This window comes from Bidens hawaiensis, unplaced genomic scaffold (assembly GCF_021521415.1).
Source record: "Bidens hawaiensis isolate Kalapana, Puna unplaced genomic scaffold, B.hawaiensis_p1.1 tig00059855_1, whole genome shotgun sequence".
NCBI classification, from domain to species: Eukaryota; Viridiplantae; Streptophyta; class Magnoliopsida; order Asterales; family Asteraceae; genus Bidens; species Bidens hawaiensis.
Window position 1 is genome coordinate 1,246 of NW_027500770.1, and position 7,744 is coordinate 8,989.

Consider the following 7,744-nt stretch of genomic DNA (forward strand, 5'->3'; position numbering starts at 1 on the left):
AAAAATGTAATATGTATTCATCATTATGTTTTATGTATTAGATAATTTGTTGTATTTTATCATTATATTTACATATTATTACACAACGATGTTGTTAATATTAAAAAAAAACACAATGATTTGAAAGACACAATGACAAAAAAAATAATAATAAAAAAACCCACAATGATGAAAAAAGACAAAATACAAACAAAAAGACATAATTACCTATTTTTTATTTTAATTATATAACAAATTCATACTCATATTGTGATTTTTTGTAAGAAAAAAATATATCACATGAAAAACTTATAATAGAAGTTTTAAAATGATGAGAAAATTGATATGTGACTTGTATGCGTAGAAAGAAAATATGTACTATTACTTTTATACTATTTTATGTTTGGTTTACAATTGACACATACTAATTAATTACGGAGTATAACTTTTCATACGTTTTATTTTTGTAATATTTTGTAACCATATTTAATAATAGCTCGTTCAAAAGATTCGTTTATTTGAAAAAAAAAAGGTAACTTATAATATTTCTTACGCAGTCTAAGGGTTTGGGAAATATTAATCAAAAGTCAAAACATAACAATAACACACTGTGAATCATCCCATAATCTAGAGAAGAAGATCAATTGCATTCTACGTTTCCTTCACTCTAATCCGATCCATATCAATTTAACCACCTAACAGCCACTCGCAAATCACAAATCTGAACCAACTCACACTCCACCATCACCGATCCACTGACCTAGGGCACCGGTGACTATGACCAGACCTTTAAAGTCTTCACCAAGAAGACCTACATTCATTCACCTCATCTGCGCCGCTACTGTCTTCTCTCTCCTTGTGTTCGTTCTTCAATCGGTTTTCTTCACCGGTAACCTAATTTCGTTTTCAGCTTAATTTAACTGATTGCTGTTTAATTCGTGTGTTCCGGTTTCTGTTAGGTACTCGAACTAAGTTACTTAATGCTGAAGATGTTCAGATCTTAACTGATTTCCAGTCTGACGTTCAGCAATGCGTTGTAAGTGTTAGCTTCTTCATTACTCTTTGTTTTATATATACATGAAGGTTTATGAGTTAATGTAGTAGGTGGTTATGTTGTGTCAAATTGTTGTGTGAATTTGAAGTGCTGACTGCTGGTGTGATGTTTGCTAGTTTTTCTAGGTATTGTTGTATCGAAAATAGGCAGATCGCTGCATACCGGTTTCTGTTATGTACTTATGTTCGGTGTATAGTGTTCTAAGTGGATGATTTTGAGCTTTTAGCTGACTACTTTGTGAATGTGTTATGTATATGGTTGCTGCTACATATATAGTTCACTATTGTTTGAAGGTTTGAAACTTTTTAGGTAAGTGTTAGCTTAACTGATTTTCAGTCTGACGTTTAGCAACGCGTGGTAAGTGTTAGCTTTTTCATTACTATTTGTTTTATATATACATGTAGATTTATGAGTTAATGTAGTGGGTAGTTATGTTGCGTCAAATTATTGTGTGAATTTGAAGTGCTGACGTCTGGTGATATGTTTGCTAGTTTTTTAGGTATTGCTGTATCGAAATTAGGCAGATCACTGCATACCGTTGATTATATGTTTGGTATACAATGTTAATTTTCTCAACCACCCATACCCTAAATGTAAGGGGCTTTTTAGGTATTATTATATCCAAATTAGGCAGATCACTGCATACCGTTTATTATAGGTTTGGTATATTAGCATACAGTGTACTAACCGGTCAATTTTGAACTTAGTGAACTTTTAGCTGAATACATACTTGTTCCCAATGTGGGCATGGATTAGGTGGTTATTAGTCTCTAAGAGCACAATTTTTGAATGTTTACTTAGTATGTGTTATTAGTTATGTGTGCGACTGCTGTTTCATATACAATCCAGTATTGTTTATCTGCTCAATATAATGATGCTAATTCTTAGTGACATTGTCAAATGTCAATCAAGGCAAACAGAGGATTTGGACTTACTGCACATATCATTGACCATTGCAAGTTGATTCTTAAGTTTCCTGAAGGGACAAACAGCACCTGGGTATATCTCTCTCTTTTTCTGTATCTATGGATCTCTCTCCCTCTCTCATGTATTCAGAAATTGACCACTGAATTTTGTGTTCACTTGCAGTTGAACCCACAGTTTAAAACTTATGAGCCATTGGAGTACAAATATGATGTTTGTGAGGCAGTTCTTTTGTGGGAACAGGTTAATCATCTATTTTTAGATGTTCACAGTTTTTTAATCTCATTGGCTCTGCTCTAATTTTTTTCTTTGTTTAATGCAGTATCGCAACATGACTACAGTTTTGACAAGAGAATATTTAGATGCACGACCTGATGGCTGGATGGACTATGCAGCCAAAAGAATAGCACAACTGTAAGTTTTTATATTTATTTTCTATTAACCAAAGAAAGATATATTCGGGGTGTATAATATTTGCCATGTTTTTGCATCATTTACTTGGTTGAGTGGTTCAAACTTGACAATTCACATTGGTTCTTTTCTCACTTTGACTTTTTTTTTCTATAACCCTAGAGGCGCAAAGGATTGCAGCAATCGGACTCTTTGTGAAGAACACCTTAATCCAGTTTTGCCAGCCAAACCACCATTTCACCCTCGACAGTTTCACAAATGTGCTGTTGTTGGAAACTCAGGTGACTTGCTAAAGACTGAATTTGGTGAAGAAATTGATAGTCATGATGCAATTATAAGAGACAACGAGGCACCAGTTAATGAGGTAAATTGGTCACCACAAAGGTGAAAGGTGTCTGCAAGCCATAATTAGGATATTTAGCTGATGTTTTCCAGAAATCCTAATATTGTCTTAAGTTATTCCCCTGTTTATACACTTTTTTTTTTTGCAGAAATATGCTAAACATGTTGGTCTAAAGAGAGATTTTCGACTAGGAGTTAGGGGAACTGCTCGTAACATGGTCGCCATCCTCAATGGATCAGGTAAACCCCAAACCCTACAAGACAACATATGTTAATGATACGGTCATCATTTTTTTTTCCGAATTTGAGCTAAATATATGGTATCTATTTGTGTGTTAGTGTATGTATATGGAGTTTCTTACCTTTCATCTGACGTGGAGTGCTTAAAGCCCTAAGTAGTATCTAGCTAGTGTCGTATTTGCTGTCTACCAATAGTATATTCTTAACAAGCCTCAGGGACATTGTTTTATATAACCGCTAGTACATTGAATGGGTGTTATGTTAAATTTCTTTTCTTTTCTCTCTTAATAGAAAATTGTATCTCATGTTTTTGTTTTCGCTAGAAACCACAATTGCTCTAGAGACCTTAGATGAACTCATGAAAAGAATAGTTTACAAACGCCCCTATCTTAGAAGTTATTTGCATGTCACGTTTTTACAGTTTTTTTATCTCTCATGCAGATGATGAGGTGCTTGTTATCAAAAGTGTGACTCACAGAGACTTCAACAAGATGATTGATGTAAGTTCTTTACTTCTTTTATGCAGCTACATTAAACTTTTTGGCATCTTTTTTTCTCATGTTCTTTTTCTACATGTGTTAATTACAATAAATCTGCTATTTTCTGTGTATTATTAGTTGAATACTTGACCCCACTTTATAGTTGACTTGTGGGAAATTTGGTGCCATCTTTCTAGTCATATATCTAAGTTGCTGTCTGCATCAGTTGTGAGAAACATACAGACATGCAGTTGACCACATGAAAATCATGCTTTTGATTTGTACCTTGCATGAAAATCTTTAGGGAAGAGAGAGAATCTATGTTTATTGGAGAGACAGATTCAGAAAGATGTGTCAGTTGTTAGGACCAGGCCAGTCCTCCCCCCCCCCCCCTCTTTTCTCTCTCTCTCTGAGGTTGAAAGATACATGTTTTTCTATACAAACTTGGTTTTCTTATATAATAATAAATGCACATATAGCAACATAGTTTTGCACATCTAGGCATAAAAGCAGCGTACTTTGAAAATTACTAGAAATAGCATCATACTTTCATTTTTCTTTAGACCTTTACTTATCATAGCTACCATGAGGTTCATTTTGTTGCCATTATTGGTTAATAAAGAGATTAAAGTAGTACATTGCTATCACTGAACTGATTGTTTTTAAACTACACTGCTAATATTTGTAGAAAAGCTGTAAAGTAATGTTTCTATTTGGTGCAATCATTCTTAGTATATATGCGCAACTAGAGGTGGAAACCATACAGCTGTATGCACCAATAGTTCAAAGCTCACGGGCATATAATGACTTAAAAATATGTCAACTAAACAAAAATGGACTATTTTTTAATGTTAAATCAACAAACAAGTATTTGGTCAGACTATATGCACTTTAAAGGCCTCTCTTAATGGCAACCCTTATGAATTATTTTATAAAGAATAATATAGATGATTCCAAATCAAGTCTATTTTTTTTTTTCAATTGAGCAGACACTTATTTTGTGTGATACTGTTGACATTTATGGTTTCATTGTCGATTGTGGTTACACTGAATGGGTATACACATGGGACAGAGACACAATAAACCCAAAAAGTCAATTGATATAATCCTAACCCAACTTCTTCTATAGCAAAAAACCCTCTTACATACTTTCATGAACACATTTTGGTTAGATGTAGTGAACCGAAGAAGTAAAATAAAATCTTACCAGGGAATCACACAGATTTGAAAGGAAAAATTTTCAGCATTATCATATCTTTGCATGAATCATACAAATTTTATAAACTTACACTTGTTATGAAAGTAGTGGAGAACGAAATGAATGGAGAAACTGGTTGGATAGTGGCACCAAAGGCACCTTCCTGGTACCAAGGCATTTGTTTCTTTTTAAAAGAGTTGTAGCGTCTAGCAACCACTAGATCTCGGCCGACCGTACCAGAATCATGTGATCTTTGCTCGCTTCTGTTTCTGTTGATTCTTGTATGGTCGACAAAGATCCGATGGTTGTTGCTCGCTTCAATTTCTTTAAGAAGAAATAGATGCCTAGGTTCTGGTGAGGTATCTCCGGTGCCGTTGCCTGGTCATTTCGTTCGTTTGGTTTCTTTCTACTGGTCTCACAACAAGACGAAGAGGATCATATATATGTATGTGTCTTTGGAAGCATTGGATAATGTTGTAGGATTTGTATCAAATTGTGTGGTTCACCACTTCACTGGAAAGTTTCTTTTTTTTTCGTATAAGTTCATTGCATTGAACTGAGATTTGTTCATGAAAACACCATTACCAAAGCTTAATTAGGAATAAAGACTTACTTTTTTGTTACGAAAAGTTGGATTTGAATCACTAGACTGTATCACCTGACTTTTTAAGGTTTGTTATATTGCGTGTTTGCAGCCCGATATCAGTTAACATCAATCTGCACATATACTAACTAACAAGCATACCCATTGAAATATCACTCATGTAATAGGGTTTTTTTTTTTTTTTTTGGGGGGGGGGGCATAAGTTGTGTGTATTATCCGTTCAAAAAGAACTTTGAAACAAACTACAAACAACACACTTTCATTTTCCTTTAGACCTTTACCTGTCATAGCTACCATGAGGTAAATTTTGTTGATATTCTTGGTAAAAAGGATGAAAGTAGTACATTGCTATCTGTGATCATTTTCAAACTACACTGAGCGCATTATCCTTAGTAATATATGTGCAACTGGAGGTAGAAACCAAAAAGCTGTATGTACCAATATTGTCAAAGCTCATGGTATTGAATGGCTTAATTATAAACATAGAGGGCCCGTCTTCTATATTAAATTAACAAGCAAGTATTTGGTGTAAGACCCTTATGAAACTGTTCAGTGAGCCATCATAAACATAGGTGTGCACTCAGTCAGAAAAGTTATAATGAAATGTTTTTAGTTTGGTGTAGATATTGTTACATCATCTCATCACTCAATGCAAACCTAATGGATTATTTTATCAAATATATTCAGACAATACCGAATCCAGTCTATCTATTCCAAGGCATTGTATTACGCAGAGGTGCCAAGGGAACCGGGATGAAATCAGTTGAGCTGGCACTTTCTATGTGTGATAGTTGACATTTATGGTTTCACTGTCGATCCTGGCTACACTGAATGGTCAGTTTGCTCTCTCTCTCTCTCTCTCTCTCTCTCTCTCTCATACACACACGGCACACATTAAATATACACTTGATAAATGCAAATATTATAGTGATATAAGAGAACATGAATGTAAGTATGGCAATTAAGGTGTAGCACTGTAGCTTGATTTGTAGGGTAGGGTCAGTTTGGGTCTAAAAGTTCGGTCTAAAAGGACAGGTTGAAAGTCAACGTAAGTGTAAATTTAATGTATATGATCTTTCAGATTACTTTTAAGTAAAAAGAAATAGGTTAGTATTGTAGTTATATAGGATTTATAACTATATACACAATATTACTTTCGAAAGACCAAACGTGTTTGCAGACCTGACCTGACTCACACTAAAATTACACCTTTTGTCTGTAGGACCAGATACTTTTCTGAACCAAGAAAAGGTCACAATCCACTTCAAGGAAGGGCTTATTACCAACTTCTAGAATGCCTTGGCGTAAGTAAACATTCTATTGTTTCTCTTTTTCTTTTTTGGTATTCATATATTCCTGCCATCACAAAATACTGCAACATTTTCATGTTAGGATATATTTTATGGGGAAGGTTAACGTACAAATGAAATTAACATGCTAAACGTGAGAATCACGTAGAGTAATTATGTATACAAGTAGAGTAATTATCATAGAGTAATTATGTAATTACTCTATGATAATTACTCTACTTGTATACATAATTACTCTACTTGATCCTCATGTTTAGCACATTAATTTCATCTATATTTGATCCAAACCCAATTAAGATTAGGGGCATAATAAAATACAATTGGTATCTAGTATCTATATATAACAATAGTGCTAAAATTGTACATTGTGCTTGATTAAAGCCTTAACTTTTAAATTATCTTGATTTCGTTTTCTTCTCTTTTCAAAAAATCTTTGTTTTTGACATTTTGTGATGTCCTCTACAATTTGTTATAATAACAAAAAGTTCTTTTTATAAGATTAAGTCCCTAACTTCATAGAAAGGACTTTTCGTTAGCTTTTATAATCCAAGCCTCCAAGGATTTGTTCATACAAAAGTGAAATCAAAGAACTTGTGTGATAATTCAGCAACACTTCCTAAGTTTCTTCGGCTTTTCCATCAATTTCTCTTCTAATAATAGTATATCAATTCAAATCTTATTTAGCACATCAATAATTTACATAATTAAACAAAAAAGCTACAAACGTAACCAACCCGTTTTGACCACTTACCCAACCTTTCCGGCCCACCCATTTTGCCATCTCTAAATTGTGTAATATTTAACGTTTTAGGTGATTAGGATACACTCTCCTATGAGAGCAAAAAGGGCCCAAGACTGGTCTGATGTACCAAGTCGTGAGAAGATAGGCAGAGCTCATGCAGCTGCCACACGACTAAAAAGAAGTGAAGAGGGTGAATATGATAAAGTGGGACAATTTGGCAACTGTAAGATTGGGAGCGTCCATTGCTCTTTGAAAAACAATAAGGTGCTTTGATTCCAACTAAGTGCGTTGCAGCTGCCATTGATACAATTATTATTAATAGCTGAGAGAGCTAACCAACTGGCTTAGCTCGCCTCGCTATAAACTGAAATCTTCAAAATGAGATCCAATAACGAGCTTTGGTAATGAAATTGTTGCAGAATCTACTAGAGACCTGCAAGCACCAGCATACAGAGGTTGAA

At 34.2% G+C, this 7,744-nt stretch overlaps 1 pseudogene across 1 annotated transcript; it reads left to right on the forward strand.

Annotated features, from left to right (window-relative positions):
• Positions 1–583: 583 nt before the first annotated feature.
• Positions 584–7,514, forward strand: LOC143602794 (sialyltransferase-like protein 1; annotated as a pseudogene). Its single transcript, XR_013147920.1, has 11 exons — positions 584–868; positions 939–1,015; positions 1,946–2,032; positions 2,123–2,200; positions 2,280–2,371; positions 2,531–2,732; positions 2,860–2,950; positions 3,392–3,450; positions 5,919–6,065; positions 6,454–6,535; positions 7,353–7,514. The product of XR_013147920.1 is annotated as a sialyltransferase-like protein 1 (transcript).
• The last annotated feature ends 230 nt before the right edge of the window (positions 7,515–7,744 follow it).